The sequence below is a fragment of the Moschus berezovskii genome, chromosome 23 (genome assembly GCF_049115385.1).
Source record: "Moschus berezovskii isolate FMDL1 chromosome 23, NW_MosBer_1.0, whole genome shotgun sequence".
NCBI classification, from domain to species: Eukaryota; Metazoa; Chordata; class Mammalia; order Artiodactyla; family Moschidae; genus Moschus; species Moschus berezovskii.
Window position 1 is genome coordinate 55,934,715 of NC_142482.1, and position 17,680 is coordinate 55,952,394.

Here is a 17,680-nt window from a genome sequence, read left to right on the forward strand (position 1 = left end):
GCTGAGCAAAGGGAAAAAATTCTGAGGCTGTGCTATCTTTTGCTCTATTATTATTATTACAAATATCTGAATTGGTCAGGGAACCACATAAATCCATCACTCCAGTTTTATAACTTTCAAAGTTTTTGGAATTGGAGGCTAACCTAACGTAAAATATTTACTCCAGCACAGCTCTCCAGAGTTCTGTGACTTCTCTCATCAGAAATGAATTTCAAGTTAACCTTTAAATAATAAGAAACAAGAGTTTCCTATGCAATTGTGGGGGAGCTAAACCCCAGGGTAGGAATGGGGGCAGGACCCAGGGCAAGGACATGGTGTTCTCACTCATCCTTGTTTGTGATGGCTGGAAACACAAATGGACTTCTTTGATCTTGGAATCTTGCTGGGGGTCTCTGTACAGAGAATAAAGTGTCATGATGTGGGAGTGGAGGGTGGGCGGTGACGGTAAAAGCTTGGGCATAATTCCGATGTCTACCAGTTCCAGCCTCTCTGTTCCCTGTCCTTTGTAGCCTCTGTCTTCCAGCTTAAAACCTGAGCAGAGCTTGCCTTAGAGGGCACTTCAAACCTCTGTCCTAGGGAATTGATCCTCAGATTTCTGCAAACATCCAGGGAGGTTGCCAGGTGCTAGGGATCCCGGGATTAATAACTCCAAATCCCCGTCTGCAGGTAATTCAAAGTCTGAAGGAGAAGTTCGTACTAGCTTCCCAAGGCTGTGGTTAACCAAGTACCACAAACAGGGTGACTTCGACAACAGAAATTTCCTTCCTCCCAGTTCTGCAGGCTGGAACACTGAGATCGAGGTGTCCGCGGGGTCGGTTCTTCCTGAGGACTGGGCGCGCTTCCCAGGTGGCACTAGTGGTGAGGAGCCACCCCTGCCAATGCAGGAGACCTAAGAGCCTCAAGTTCAGCCCCTGGGTCGGGAAGATCCCCTGGAGGATGGCACAGCAAGTCACTGCAGTATTGCCTGGAGAGTCCCATGGACAGGGGAGCCTGGGGGGCTTCAGTCCATGGGGTCGCAGCGAGTCAGACACGACTGAGTAACTAACACGCACACACGCAGCCTGGAGGGAGGGTCTGCTCCATTATTTCCTCCTGCTTCCAGCTGCCTCGGGCACTCCTTGTCGTGTTGGTCGTCTCCCGTGTCTTCGCATCACCTCCCTTCATGTGCATCTGTCTCTGTGGCCAAGTTTCCCCTTTTTATAAGGACACCAGTCAGACTGGATTAGGGACCAACTTAACGACCTCATCTTTTTTTTCTTTTTTTCTTCCATCTTTTGGCTGCACTGAAGGACACATGGGATCTTAGTTCCCCAACAAGGGATCAAACCCGCACCCGCTACATTGACAGCGTGGAGTCTTTCGTCTCAATGATTCCAGCCACATTTGAGGCCCCAGTCTGACTTGGAGGTTCATGCTAAACACCAGGTGGCTCCCTAGTCTTTGCCCAGCAAACTACCCACCCCCACCCCCGCCCCCACCCCATGGCCTTCCCTCCTTCCCTGCACACCGGCCCTACTTTGTGTCAGCAACTTATCTCCCTGTTCCAAGGATTTCACTGAAAAACATCTTTCACTTAGCAGGCATTTTCTATGCCTGTTGCTCTAGGCTCTACTCCTGGAGCTCAGCCTTCAATGAGAAGCTCAGCCTAGCGAAGGACAGTACCCTTGCCTTCAATGAGAAGCTCAGCCTAGTGAAGGACAGTAACGAGTAAAACTCAGAGGAATAGAGCTTTGGGTAGAAGCCACCATGGGGTGATATTGGTGGCGGCGGGTGGGGGGTGCAGAAGCAGCCCTGAATCCAGCTTCAGGTGAAGAAGAGAGCAGGGAAGGCTTCATGTAGGAGGGGACACCTGAGCTGAGTCTTGACATACACGCAGTAGGATTTATCCAGGTGATTATGTGGAAGCAGACAAGACACGCAGTGAGGTGGAAAAGGATATTGGGACAAACAGACAAAAGGAGAGTACATAAAAAGATGCTCAGTAAATGCTACATTTATTAGGTGAATCAAGAGAAAAGAGGGACTTCCCTATAGCGCAAACAGTAAAGAATCTGCGTGCAATGCAGGACCCCAGGGTTCGATCCCTGGGTCAGGAAGATCCTCTGGAGAAGGGGATGGTAGTCCACCCCAGTATTCTTGCCTGGAGAATTCCATGGACAGAAAACCTGGTGGACTCTGGTTCATGGAGTTGCAAAGAGTCGGATACAGCTGAGCCACTAACACCCAAAGAGAAAAGGGGAGTAGTGTGCTTGAAGGAGGTGGGTCTGAGCCATTTTCTTTTCAAGAACAGACAGCTTGTCTTGGTCAGCTTGGGCTGCTATAAGAAAATACCATAGCTTGTCTTGGTCAGCTTGGGCTGCTATAAGAAAATACCATAGCTTGGGCATCTTAAACAGCAGACGTTTATTTCTCATAGCTCTGGAGACTGGGAAGTTCAAGATCAAGTTGCTGGAGTGTTTGGTATCTAGCAGGGCTCTCTTCCTGGCTTGCAGAGGGCTGCCTTCTTGCTGTTTCCTCAGATGATGGAGAAGTGGTCTCTTCTCATAAGGGCGCTCATCCCACCATAGGGGTTCCACCCGCAGGACATCATCTAAACCAAACCACCTCTTTAGGTCCCACCTCCACATACTGGGTAGGCCAACCCAATACCATCACCTTGGGGATTAGGGAGTCAACATACCAATTCAGAGACACGCAAACATCTAGTCCCTAGCCCAGCTCTTGCTGATATTGGAGGAGAAAGGAATGTGTGGTGCAGAAGGAACTGACTGACACATTCTTCCAGCCAAGCCCCAATACCAATGGACGTGAACACAGAAAACCATAAGATTCCTATGGTTTGACTCAGTCAAACCTATGATCAGTTAAGCAGGGCTCTCATGGTGGCTCTTCACTCAGTATAACTGTAGACCTGTCTAAGACAGTCTTTTATTGTTAATATTTAGCCCTACAAACTGAGGTTTCTCAGAAACCCACAGGTCTGCCCAGCTCAGGACTACAGAAAGCAGACGCAGTTCTTCCCCAGTCGGGGCATTAACAATCTCAGCTAGACAGGAGCATCATTCAATTTCCTCCCCAGCCATCATGATTTTGTGACCGCTATTGCTCCAGCACTGTGGTCACCTGACATCAAGGGGTCCCCCAGAAGCCTATGTCTAATGCTAATTTAAGACAGGAAGCCTATTCCATGTAACTTCCTTCACCTCAGCACAGAACTCCTTATGCCCTGACACCTTAAAATGCACACCCAACCCTCAGGTAAGTGTGAAGTTTCGCCAGGTTGTCCAATAAACCACAAAGCTTAAGGAAGATGACAACCAGGGCTGAAATTTTTGAGTCTGTCATAAAGTATGGTGAGAATATAGGTCTCATCGGTTACCTAATCATCTGTGTATTTTTATAAACAAAACTTCGGTGTTCCTTTAAAGTCATGTGGGTATGAGGAAGGAAGCAGCTGATGTCATTTGTTTTTCTACAAGGCATCAAGAGTGTTGACGAGGTCTTAAGCTGTAGAAAAACACTGGTATACGTGCCATTTGCCATCCTCTAGTATGAGTTGTGCTGGTAGGAAGGAAGAATTGGTTAGAAAAAGACACAGTGTACACAGAAGGATATATGGATCAAAGAACAAGGTCAGTAATGAAGCAATGTGTCTAACCATAATTAGGCTTCTAGGATCCAGACTGTGGGTCACTGAGCAATTCTGTTCCCTCTCCTCCGAGTCCCATCTGTCTTTTTCCAACCTCCCTGCTCCTGGTTTGTGGGCTGAGCTAAGTCCCTGCCCTGCACCAGTCATCATCCCCCGGAGAGTCTAAACACGAATACCCTCAGGGCTCGGTTTCCATCTTGGGGTGGGAGAAGAGAACCGGCATTTCACAGGTCAGGCTCTGAGATTCCACAGTCTCTGAGCAGAAAGGAGAGATGTTTACAACTGCTGTCTGGCTTGAGGGCTGGGGTGTTTCTCTGAGATGCGTTTGATAAAACGAGGATTCTGTGTGTGAGACAGAAGACGATCACGTGTTGTTTTTCATAAGAATGAAATGCATTCCTCTTCTTTCACATTCAGCTTTGGTCATTGAGAAGGGACATTTATAGTGTCGACTCAAATTCTGTATGGCATTGCACGAAAGAAGTAATGGCTTCATTGGTTAATCAGTTCGGTAGATTGGACTGAGTTCTTAGTACCTTCTGCGGGGTGGAAAGAACTATTAGACCCAGTCTTCCCGCACAAAGAACCTCTGAGCGTCTGGGGACCAACTGCAGGGCAGAAAGCTCTGTGTTTCACCCATCACTGCTTCTCCCACACGGAGCGTAGTGTTTATTCAGTGCATATGAGCTGTTCAACAAATATTTGTCAAATAAATGAATGAGGTCAGCCCCACTTGAGGACAGAGAGTCCTCCCCAAGCTGAGAGGTGAGCTGTTCAGGCACAGGTGACTAGGGCAGGCTTCATGAAGATGGTGGAATCCCAGCAATGCTTTCAGGAAGGGGTTGGACTCCAGGCTGCAGGTGGAGGGCATGACCGGAAAGGGGTTACTCTTTCAGGTCAGGGGGCAAAGGTGAGTCAAGCCAGGAGGGCGTTTTCAGGAGGTTAAAGGACAGAGTGCAAGAGGCCGGGCAGGGGGAGAAGAGCCGAAGAAAGGTGGGCTCAGAGTGCGGGCGAGGAGACCACCTCTAAGCTGACTCCCGAGGAAGGGGAGCCACGGAGAGACTGGGAAAGGCACACGGGCAGCCCAGCCCAGTCCAGGGCTCCTTCCTGCCGTGATTTTAACCTTTTCTGTTCCATTCCGTTCCGTCGCTCAGTCGTGTCCAACTCTTTGCGACCCCGTGGACTGTAGCCTACCAGGCTTCTCCGTCAGGAAAAGTAAAAAAAAAAAACTGACTTCCTTTGTACTTTCCAAGTGAATCTTAAGGATCATTAAGTTCCTAGTCAACTTTGAAGTAAAGGTATGAAGAGGAATAAGCAGATCCCAGAAACCCCAGGGGCTGCTCTCAACCATAAACCACCCCAGGGGAGAAGCAGCTGCCCGTGTCCCCTGTCCAACGACCATGAGCTGGAGGACCGCAGGCGCCTGGGGAGCCCAGGCCACTGCCTTTCAGTGGTGTGGGGTGTGGGGTGCCCGTGTGTGCAGGGTGAGGTGTGTGTGTGTGCATGTGATGTGGTATTTTGGGTGTGGGTGTGTGGTATGGCATGGGACGTGTGTGTGTGTGTGTGTGTGTGTGTGTGGTGTGGTGTGTGTGTATGGTATATGCAGAGATGTGTGTCTGTCTGTGGTGTGCGTGTGTGGGTGTGGTATTTGGGGATGTGTGTGGTGTGGTGTGTGTGTATGGTATGTGTACAGATGTGTGTCAGTCTGTGGTATGTGTGTGGGTGTGCATGTGATATGGTTTTTGGGTGTGGTTGTGTGGTATGGCATGAGGCGTGTGTGTGTGTGTGTATGTATGGTATGTGCAGAGATGTGTGTCCGTCTGTGGTGTGTGTGTGTGTGTGTGGTATTTGGGGGTGTGTGGGGGCATGGTGTGTGTGTATGGTATGTGTAGGGCTGTGTGTGTGTGTGTGTGTGTGTGTCTATGGTATGTATTGGGATGTGTGTGTGTGTGGTATAGTATTTGGGGATGTGTGTGTGTGTGTGTGTGTGTGTATGGTATGTGCAGAGATGTGTGTCGGTCTGTGGTGTGGTGTGGTATTTGGGGATGTGTGTGGTGTGATCTGTGTGTATGGTATGTGTACAGATGTGTGTCAGTCTGTGGTGTGTGTGTGTGCATGTGATATGGTTTTTGGGTGTGGTTGTGTGGTATGGCATGAGGCGTGTGTGTGTGTGTGTGTGTATGGTATGTGCAGAGATGTGTGTCCGTCTGTGGTATGCGTGTGTGGGTGTGGTATTTGGGGGTGTGTGGGGCATGGTGTGTGTGCATGGTATGTGTCGGGATGTGGGTGTGTGGTGTGATGTGTGTAGGGCTGTGTGTGTGTGGTGCGGTGTGGTGTGGCATTTGAAGTGTGTGGTATAGTGTGTGTGTGTAGGGGTGTGGTGGCACCGAAAGGGTTTAGGGAAGGGTGGACATGACCTGGGGCTCAGGTCAGGCTATGCCAAGTTTCCCCTGAGCGGGCCCTGTGTGTGTGGCAACCTCAGTGACAGTCACACACACACACACACACACACACACGCACGCCAAACACAAAAAAACAAATCAGTCAGGAAAAGGACAAAAAAAAGACACTCATGAGATTAGATTTCTCAATAAAATAGTTACAGGAAATTGTTTATACTCCAGGAGAGAGAAATTTTTTTCTAGAATAAGCTTGTACATCCGTGTTGCAATCATGTTGTTCATCTAAGTTGGAGCCATCAGCCTCCCCCACCGCACCCCCCTCACTGGGCACCTCTGCCTTTGTCTCCGCTGCCTTCCTGGCAGGCTGTGACCTCCAGGGGGTGGGAACTGCTTCATTTACATAGAGCATGACTTGTATTAGGAGCTCAATGAATTTTCTGACTGCCTGGGGTCTGGGAGAGGCTTTGGAGTACAGTCTCCTCCTTGGAGGTCTGGAACGTGGGCCGGAGCAGGGGGGCTTGCTGATTGCACACACACACCGTGCACACTCACAGCTTCCAGAAATGACCATTGCTTTTTAAACTCATGTGATCTACTGCCACAACCAGGAACAAACGTGTTTTCTGAGGACAGCATAACCATTCAACACGAACACAGGGGAATTCTCTCCTGTGGATTTTGCGCGTCAATGCTGTGAACGGTGTCAAGCATCTTCACCCATCCTCCCCATCCCCAACCCCACTCACCCTCAGGCTGCCCGGGACCCCTGGTCCAGACACCCTGGATCTGTCAGGACCAGCTGATCCTAGCCGGCTGCAGGAAGCCCTGCAGAAGCTCTGAAATGCTGCTTTTCTGTCCCTGGGGTCCTGCCCCTGTCCTCGGGAGGCCTCTCAGAGACCCTCCATCAGAGGAGGGAACGTGAGGATTTACGACCCTCTGGGCCAGGACCACACGACACAGCTCCTACCTTGTTGGGGTTGGTGAGCGGGGCGGGGAGCAGAGTGAAGGGACTGGTTTATCCCACTCTTCTAGTTGCAGAAACACATTTCCGGTGATAGAAACCGGATCGACCGAACTGTCACAGACATTTAGAGGCGGCAGAACGTGGATCACCGAGAAGTGCCTGGGGAAGAACTCTCCAGGCACTGGGACTGGAGCCCGTGATGTGGGTAGATGGGAGGTCATTCCTAGCGTTCCTGTGCAGGGGTCAGCTGGGGGAGCTGGGAGTGGGCAGAGTCTGTAGGGTCAGGGTTCCCTAAGGCCACTCTCTGTGCGGGAGTCAGAGAGGGTGAGAACCTCCCAAAGGCAGGGTATGTGCGTGTGTGTGCACTTGCCCGCATGTATCGGTACAGGCACACCCACGCAGCACACACGCGTCTTAATAGGAATCTTTATTTGCACACCCTGCCTCTGAAATCCTTTTACCTCCCTTTCCTTAATCTGAAAAACAAAACCTGAGCATCAGTCATGATAACAATAGCTCCTGCGCGGAACTGCAAACAGCCCTGAAGTGCGCTTGTCACACGTTTGTCTCGTTTGTTACAGTATATTGTTAGCTGGTTTTGAAGTGAGCCCACTCCTGGAGCTTTCTGGAATGCTTATCAGCTTAGTATTGCATTCTTGCAATGCCACTTATTTTAAATGAGCCTTAGAGTGTTCTCTCTCTTCCTGGAGAAGCAGATAAGAGTATGCACTTAACACGCACTTGCTTTTCAGAGGTATGCCTCCTTCAGGAGGGCCCGGGTTTCTCTTTCTGATGATGAGGGGCTGGGCTGTGAGTCGCTGTTGCCACTCTGACTCTGCTATTTCAGCACTAGCTACCAGCTACGGGAGTCTAGGAAGGACTCCGCCCCAGACTTTCTCTCTGCTGCCCACCCACCCACTTCTCACTCTGTTCAAATAAGGGCAAAGCGCCTTTTAGCAGAGCCAGCCAGGGGGAGCTGAATCAAATTTTTACCCTTCTGTCTATTGAAAGCCACGTGCTGTTGGCTATCACATGCTCCCACCTCTTCTTAGCAGCTTTCCCCACTGGGCAAGGTACAACCCGGCCTATGGCCCCTGTATGTGGAACGAGGTTATTCTTGAAGACTGTGTCAGTACGGGAAAATCACTAAGCATGTTCTGCTGCCCTAGAGACCGTGGGACCTGTGACAGGTCCAGGCCTTTGCCCTGATCCATGAAGGAGTGTGACTTAGCCCTGAGGCTTAAACTCTGTGGTTGAAAGGAGGGTTCTGAGTTCTAACAACGTTCCAGGTCAGGACCCACTGTAATAGTAATGAGTTTTTTCCAAATAGCCACGCTTTGTTGAGGGCTTACTGCAGGCCAGGTTCTGGGCTTGGTTGAGCGTTTGATACCATCAGATCCTCAGTCAGCCTATAAGGCACATGTTGCTGCTCCGTTTCATACACAAGACGCCTGAAAGCCAGGGAGTTCGGTCAGGATCTCACAGCTCAGAGACCACAGTGCTGTGACCTCAATCTAGCCTCCCCTAACCCCACGTCACTATTTGAAAGAAGGCAGCGTTCCAGCATGTCAATGCGTCCTTTCACTCAGTAAAGGTTTACTGAGCTCCTACTAAGTGCCTGGGCAGGAAACACACCTGTGAACAAAACCGACAAAGCTCAGGATCTCACGGAGGCTACATGCTTGTGTGTAGAGGCAGAAAATGAGCGAGTGTGGAACATGCTTCAGCCAGTTCAGTCGCTCAGTCATATCTGACTCTTTGCAACCCCATGGACTGCAGCACGCCAGGCTTCCATCACCAACTCCCGGAGTTTACTCAGACTCATGTACATAGAGTTGGTGATGCCATCCAACCATCTCATCTTCTGCCATCCCCTTCTCCTCCTGCCTTCAATCTTTTCCAGCATTGGACTCTCTTCCAGTGAGTCAGTTCTACGCATCAGGTGGCCAAAGTATTGGAGCTTCAGCTTCAATATCAGTCCTTCCCATGAATATTCAGGACTGATTTCCTTTAGGATGGACTGCCATATGGCATTTACTATTCCTTTCAGTTCAGTTCAGTTCAGTTCAGTCGCTCAGTCGTGTCCGACTCTCCGCGACCCCATGAATCACAGCACGCCAGGCCTCCCTGTCCATCACCAATGCCCGGAGTTCACTCAAACTCATGTCCACAGAGTCGGTGATGCCATCCAGCCATCTCATTCTCCGTCGTCCCCTTCTCCTCCCGCCCCCAACCTTTCCCAGCATCAGAGTCTTTTCCAGTGAGTCAACTCGTCGCATGAGGTGGCCAAAGTATTGCAATTTCAGCTTTAGCATCAGTCCCTCCAATGAACATCCAGGATTGATCTCCTTTAGAATGGACTGGTTGGATCTCCTTGCAGTATAAGGGACTCTCAAGAGTCTTCTCCAACACCACAGTTCAAAAGCATCAATTCTTCGGCGATCAGCCTTCTTCACAGTCCAACTCTCACATCCATACATGACCACGGGAAAAACCATTGCCTTGACTAGACGGACCTTGGTTGGCAAAGTAATGTCTCTGCTTTTTAATATACTATCAAGGTTGGTCATTACTTTAGGATATATTAAATGCCATAGGGAGCAGTAGATCCTGGTAACTGGGAAAGACCTGGGGGTGGGGCAGTACTGCTTCCTTCTAATGTGGGAGGTAACACATTCCTGATGCTTGGATGTATAAATGCTTCCCATCATTTTGAGCACAGATTCTGGATTCCTGGAACCTATCATGTCCAGCTGTGATGACAGCATGATGGCTCCCCAGCCAGCAGAAGAGGAATCTTTGCCAGATAGGTGCGTTTCAGCTCGGTGGACCTTCAGTCAGGACGGAAATGTTACAGCACAGATGGACTGAGCGACTCGGGTAAGGATTCAATCTTGTCCGGAGCCTCACTCGCCACTACCTTGACTAGGAACTAATTCTTTCCCCTTCTTTCTCCACAAGGAGCTTTTGAAAACCACCACCTCCCCCCCGCTCCCCCCCCCACCCCGCCCATCACCAATCTGGAAACTATTTAGAGATTCCAGAGAGAAAAGAACTGTGTACCAATGTAATTACTGGTATTGTGCTCATTAAATATGACATGATTGGGAATTCCTAGGGAAAACCACTCCCCGTGAAGGAAGGAGTTTCAAAAGATGTGACAAATGAGTGTGTCTAAAAATTGGCTGTAAAATCAGGAAGTTGATGAACTATCAATGTTTCTAAGCTGTAAAAATAAACAATTCTATAAAGTGTGATTTCGAGATCTTAAGAGAAGGTTTGGAAACAATGTGATCTAACAACATAACCAGGTACTTTGAAAGGATTTCCTTCCCGGAGAAATAGCAAGGTTTGGTAATGCCCACACTGGGGCAAGGAGGTCAGACCTACCTCGCTGCCTGAAATACCTGGGATGTCAGACTGTAAACAGCCTATCAAAAGCATTACATGTTTGTGCTTAGTCACTCAGTCGTGTCCAACTCTTTTCGACCCCATGAACTGTAGCCTGCCAGGCTCCTCTGTCCATGGAATTCTCCAGGCAAGAACACTAGAGTGGGTTGCCATGCCCTCCTCCAGGGGATCTTCCCAACCCAGGGATAGAACCAAGGTCTCTTATGTCTCCTGCATTGGCAGGTGGGTTCTTTACCACTAGAGACACCTCTCAGAAAAGCCAAATATCCTTTGCCTGGGGGGAATTGAAAATTAATCTTAACCAAAACAATCCATATAAACTCATAAAACTCCATCATACTTTACTCTTCTAACTCTTACTAGCACCTTCAAGGGCTTTTGGGGAGTAAATGGAGTTTAACTTCTTAATTCATTAGGTAATTAATGTAACGACTATTTCAACACACTATATATTCTCATTTCCTGTCTCTCAGAAAAAAACAAAACTTTGATTTTTCAAAAGCCAGTTTTTCAAGGTGGAAAGATGGTCTTATTTCCGTTGTAAATTTGTCCACACAGGACTTTTCACTGTCTTCCCTCGATTCAGAAAAAGCAAATAAGAACAGTTTTCCAAATACACCAGCGCTGTGATGACAAGTGTACTGTGGGGACCGGACAACTTTTGGGGCCATCTAAACCTTGCTGTGGTCTTCATTACTCGATGAAATTCTTGGAACAAAAAAAAAATGTTTAAAAAGTCCAAAGTGGTAGTGGTGATATTAGATATATTGTTATCTTATAAATACCATAAATTTGCACCATCCAGTGTGGCAGCCACTAGCCATATGTGGCTGATGAGCATTTGAAACATGGCTTCTCTAAACTGAGGGGTGCTGTCAAGTATAAAATACATGCTATATTTGAAAGAATTAGTGTGAAAAGAATAAATATCTTGTATTAATGATTTTATGTTGATTTTATTTTAAAACGATAGTACTGGGCTAAGTAAAATATGTTATGAGACTTCATTTTATCCATCTTTTTAAACACATTTTTAGTGTAGCTGCTAGAAAATGTAAAAGCGTATATGTGGCTTGCATTTTATTGCTGTTGGACAAAACTGCTCCAGAGTTTAAGAAAGCATTAAGAAAGTGTTTATGGGCTTCCCTGGTGGCACAGTGGATAAGAATCTGCCTGCCAATGCAGGGGATATGGGTTCGATCCCTGGTCCAGGAAGGTTCCACATGCCAAGGAGCAACTCAGCCGCTGTGCCACAACTACTGAGCCTTTGCTTTAGAGCCTGTGAGATGCAACTGCTGAAGCATCTAGAACTACTCGCACTTGCCCTAGAACTACACATCACCATGAATAGTATAATAGTAAGTACGTGCTTTGTATACTCAATCCCTTCTGCTTCAGATAAGTGCAATGATAGGCAAAGTATAAATAAAAGAGTAAAAGGATGTAAGCAGGCCTGAAGCACAGTGGACACCTACGTGGACCAGGTATGCAGGCCAGAAAAGCAAGGCCAGCGGCAGCGTGCGGCACGAAAACGTGGACCTGCTTCTGGGGCAGGAAACAAGCAAACATCTGGGAGCTTTGCTCATCTGCAATTACGGTAATTAAAATTACTCTATACAAAGTGGCAGCAGGACTGAAGTTGGAGACTAGTGGGGAAGTTCCCTTTATTAAAAAAAAATTATAGTAATAATAATAAAGGCTGAGAAAAGCTCTGCTAATTGTTGCCTGGAAATATTGCCTCTTTGAATCGGTAGAGCATAAAAACATTCTCATCTCCAGGAACTGGCCATCAACCTTAATACTTGAAAACATAATCCTTGAGGTATGTGAGCCCCGAACCTGTAGCATAAGACTTCTTTGGTCAGCAAGCCCCAAGAAGCCAAATGGAGGCAATTATAAAAACTAGAGAGAGAGGGATAAGCAGAGAAGGGAAAAAACAAAAAGAAAAAATGTCCTTCTCAAAATGAGCCCAGAAACCATGATACCAAAACCAAAGAATAAAATGCTGGGACAGAGAGCCAACATAAATCAATATAAAGGATATACATTTAGCCAAGCAAAATTAAAGTACAAGAGTAGCCTGACAGCGACTTTCAGGATGATAAAGGAGATAGTGAAAGAATAACATCTACTAAAAATAGAACATAGAATTGGCAAGCAAAATCAGGAAGAAATGAGACAAAACTGATAGATCTAAAAGAGACAGTGTAAAAAATGTAGAGGTGAAGACGTTTTGTTTAACAACTAGACTGTACAGAACCAGGGAACTGCAAGATAGCCCTGAGGATTTTACTAGACTGCATCACAAAAAGGCAAAGAAAAACATGACAAAACAGTTAGATATCTTAGAGGATAAGTGGAAATGTCTAATTTATTTAGTAGAATTTCCCAGAAAGGTAGAAAAGCAATATTTGAAGAGAGATTTGCTAATGTTTTTCCAAAACTGAAGAAAGACATGAGTCCTCAGAGTAAAAATTAAGTCTAAGGACCCAGAGGGATGAATAAATATTAATTACTACAAAGTAACAAATGTAGTGAGAACAAATCACTGAGAACGAATCACTGAGAATGAAGGGAGGGGAATAAATCTTACAATGACTAGTGTAAAAAGGTAGGTTACTTACAAAGGACTGGCAAATTGACAGCAACAGTAGATACCAGGAGATAAAAGAATAGTATCCTTAAAACATTAAGTGAAATGATCTCAGTCTAAACTTTCATACCCAGACAAGCTATCATTAAGAAAAAGAGAGAGATAAAGGTGGCTTTACATTCATAAAGAAAGAACAAGAGAGTTTACCATCAATTGATGCTTATGAATACAAATATTAAATAATGTGTTTAAGTTTTAAAAAATGGACCCACAGGGAGGGCATGGGATTCAAGAAATGGTGGTAGACAAAATATTAACAAAATGGGTCGATTAATTTAATGTAATATTAACTATCTTAAAAGCTATTTTAGCAATTATGGGGCAAAGTGTAAAATCTCCAGGAAGTGGTTGTTTAATGAGTAGTTAAATATGCCCAGGAAGAGTTGTGAGATTCCAAAATTTCTTGACTAAATTTAGACTTTGGTAAAAATATTATAGTCAAAGACTGGAAGTGGTAGTTAAAATAATAGAAGTAATAAAGTTAATATAAATACTTCCAAACCAACATACTAGAGAAAAAAGATTCATGGATAGTATTTGAGAGAACAGTGGCAACACTAACTAACAAGAACACAACTTTATCCAAAAAGAACATGGAAGAAGGAAGATATATGTGAAGTGAAGTGAAGTCGCTCAGTCGTGTCCGACTCGTGTCGTGGACTGTAGCCCACCAGGCTCACTCGTGTCCGTGGACTGTAGCCCACCAGGCTCCTCCATCCCTGGGATTCTCCAGGCAAGAGTACTGGAGTAGGTTGTCATTTCCTTCTCCAGGGGATCTTCCCGACCCAGGGATCGAACCGGGGTCTCCTGCATTGCAGGCAGACGCTTTAACCTCTGAGCCACCAGGGAAGACCAAAGATATATGTACATATATTTAAATCCAATAAAAATTGTAAAAAAAAATAAAGTGGTAGAAATAAGTTCAAATGTATCAGTGATTATAGCAATGAAAATGGAATAAATTTGTCTAATAAATGACAGAGATTAACAGACTGATTGTTTTTAACTCAGCTACTTGCTGTTTGAAGAAACCCTAAACAAAATAAAAAACACAATTAAACAGATGATCAAAAGTTATGGGAAGAGTGGTATCAGTCAATTGATAATGAAAGAAATTTTGAATAACAATATCAATATAAGGCAAAACAGAATTTCAGGCACAACAACACTAATAAAAATAAATTTGGTTGCCATTTCCTTCTCCAGAGGATCTTCCCGACCCAGGAGTCGAACCTGCATCTCCCATATTGTAGGCAGACGCTTTACCATCTGAGGCACCAGGGAAGTCCTACTGAGTACTGCTACTGCTACTGCTGCTACTAAGTCACTTCAGTCGTGTCCGAATCTGTGTGACCCCATAGACGGAAGCCCACCAGGCTCCCCCGTCCCTGGGATTCTCCAGGCAAGAACCGTGGAGTGGGTTGCCATTTCCTTCTCCAATGTGTGAAAGTGAAAAGTGAAAGTGAAGTCGCTCAGTCGTGTCCGACCCTTAGCGACCCCATGGACTACAGCCTACCAGGCTCCTCCATCCATGGGATTTTCTAGGCAATAATACTGGAGTGGCTTGCCATTGCCTTCTCCTATTGAGTACTACATAATAGTAAAAATAAAAATCCATCAAAAGATAATAAACACAAACACATATTTAAAACACTTTTGCTTGTGCTCCTAAATAACTCATGGGAAAAACCAGAAATCACAATAGACTTTGCAAACTATTCATATATTTTGTGTATTTGGAAGTTGTAATTTTGGAGACATAGAAATATATGACAATTATAAAATGTTTGCAACAGAATAGAAGTATTACTTTAAAAAATTGTTAAATGTAGCTAGAATGTTGTCAAAGGTTAATATATAACTTTAAGTAAACCAATTAAAAATGAGTGCATTATATTTACAACTTACGCTAGAAAAGAAGAACAAACCTAATGAAATTTAAAAGAAAGAAAAAAAGCAGAAATTAATAATATACTGAAAACAGAAGCACTGGAGATGATGAACAGAATCAATACTTGTTTTTTAAACAGCTTTGCTAAAATAAAATTCACATGCCATAGAGTTCACTGACTCGAAGTGAACAATTCAGTGTTTTAGTGTATTCAGACAGTTGTGCAACCATTACCACAAGCTGATTTTAGCGTATTTTTGTCCTCCTCATCCCCTTAGCAGTTACTAGGCAATCAGTCACAAGCTGATGGCCATCAAACAACCACTAATCTACTTCCTTTTTCTCTACAAGGTAGTTATCAAAAAACATTCCAGAAGGAGAAGCCCAGGTCCAGTGGTGTCACCGGTACATTCTATTAAATGTTTAAAAAAGAAGACCTATCCTTCATAAATTTTCCCGAAAAAGAGAACGTAAGTAGACACTTTCCAACTTACTGTACTAAAGCCAGCATTACCCTGATAGCAAAACCAGACAAAGACATCACAAGGAAAGAAAACCCTACATGCAAACTCTATGACTTGACAGGAAGTTTTTGCATCACTCCTCCTCAAGAGTTAATATAACCAGAAGCAAGAAAGTTAGCCATGAAGAATAAGTGATGGATGCCAAGACCTAAGATTTCTGAAAAGAAGCCATTTTGATTTGCCCACACTGACATAAACTGGTGATGCCCACAGATGGGGCCTCCAGAAATGGGCACTGGCCTTAGATTCTATTCCTAGCTACAGCACAGTTTGGAAGCTCCTTCTTTTGAAGGAGTTGCACTAGATTCATGACTGAGACCAAGACTATCCCATGCTCAACTGTTGAATTAAGCAAAGTCAGGATTGATTCAATGGACATGAGTTTGGGCAAACTCCGGCAGATAGTGAAAGCCAGAGAAGCCTGGCATGCTGCAGTCCTTGGGGTTGTGAAGAGTCTGACACAACTTAGCGACTGAACAACAGCAGCAGGATTGATTCATTTCCACCCTCAGCGACTCTTTCCTCATTATTACCCCATGGCAACCCGGTAACCCCAATTCACATCTTTTCTCTGGGTCACAATCTCTCAGAATCTTTATTTGCATTAAAGCTGAAATGAATGATAGAAATATAAAGAATGTTTCAGTCAGACAATGTGCATTTTATCAGAGATTTGAGCTTACACCTCAAGACTGGAAACTGATTCTTCCTGTCATCAGGCAATTAATTGCATAGGGAATAATTCAAAAGGTAGGATCATGTCAGTACAGAGGGCCTCTGGATTTTAATACAATCTGTATACTGAGAATCTGCTTTAACTCTGATGTCAAATTCTAGGTTTCCAGAAACATAAAGAAGGAAACACTCTAACTCTGTGCCTGTCTTCACAGAGTTCCTGAAATTTATTAAGGATGGACACAGTAGAAGGTCTTCCCTGGTGGCTTAGTGGTAAAGAACTTGCCTGCCAATGCAGGAGACACAGGTTCGATTCCTGGGTCAGGAAGATGCCCTCGAGAAGGAAATGGCAACCCACTCCAGTATTCTTGTCTGGGAAATCCCATGGACAGAGGAGCCTGGAGGGCTACAGTCTGTGGGGTCACAAAAGAGTCCAGCATGACTTAGCAACTAAACAAGAACAATACACAGTAGAGTTTCTGTGAGCAAAATAAACAGGACATGCTGTGTATATATATACATATATATACACACATGCTGTGCTTTCTAAAATAAGTAAATTTGTCTTTTCCTTTCAGTGATATATATGACCAAGATTATTGAAAACTTCTATAGATGCAGCCTCAGAAATATAATAAATGACTTTAAAACTCATTAGTTTCAATCCATGGGACCATCAAGCAGACTTTAAATCTTTTCATGATTTAGAAGATGTTTCTAGTATCTGATAACCAGTCACTTTGAATCGTGAGTATTTGGTACTATAATCACCACGGAATGTGTAGCCAGGCCTCAGAAAGCCCTGTGTCCCTCATTTACCTCTGAGATTAAAAGCATCCATAAGACAGGCATTGTGTTTGCTCCAGGACCATGCAGCCCTTAATTCCCACTGGCACCATCTGGACTAATTCCACTTTAAGACCAAGTAGGTGAAGTCTTCTAATCACTGGCCAGCCTCTTATCACAAAGTTAGATCTCTGTAACTACCAGTGACTTTAATCCCACCCTTGCAATGCCATGTAAAGAGTTGGTCTTCAACTTTTTCATTAGAAAAAGAGCAGAGGGCTGACATGTAGGCAGTCTGCTGAGTCCTAAGGTTGAGCTCATGGCTTAAAACCGGGACAGCTAAAATACTACATGAATGGTGGTGTAAACAACTTAAATCACTATTAATGTCAAAAGTAGGGGATACCCCAAAAGAAAAATAAGAAGGAAGGGAGCTCATATGAAGGTGAGCATACAGATGGAAGCAGAAAGAAGGCGTTTCAGCTGAGGGTTGCCTCCAAGAGACGGCACTGGGAGACGGCTTTTTTATTTTATTATGCAATAAAAAGGAAAAATGGAGATTTTTTTAAAAATAAGGATCAGGCCAAAGGAGTTTTTAGCATGTGTTATGAACTTATTCACAGAGACATCAACATATTTTAGGACAAAACTGTCTAAAAATAACTTGCTCCATCGGCCTGGGACATTTTTCAGTCTTTTGCCAAGAATCCAATTAATGCAATTTT

The 17,680-nt window shown here is 45.1% G+C and overlaps 1 long non-coding RNA gene across 6 annotated transcripts in view; it reads left to right on the plus strand.

Annotated features, from left to right (window-relative positions):
* Window positions 1-16,799, plus strand: part of LOC129543796 (uncharacterized) — a 64,489-nt gene extending 47,690 nt beyond the window's left edge. The window contains exons 1-4 of one of the 6 annotated variants that reach the window (XR_016036068.1): window positions 3,528-3,632; window positions 9,738-9,895; window positions 15,322-15,440; window positions 16,385-16,799. This is a non-coding gene — a long non-coding RNA (uncharacterized LOC129543796). Of the gene's footprint in view, window positions 1-3,527; window positions 3,633-9,737; window positions 9,896-10,984; window positions 11,542-14,285; window positions 14,534-15,321; window positions 16,137-16,384 lie in introns of those variants that run through there. The other 5 variants (XR_016036066.1, XR_016036069.1, XR_016036067.1 and 2 more) reach the window with 5 other exon arrangements.
* The last annotated feature ends 881 nt before the right edge of the window (window positions 16,800-17,680 follow it).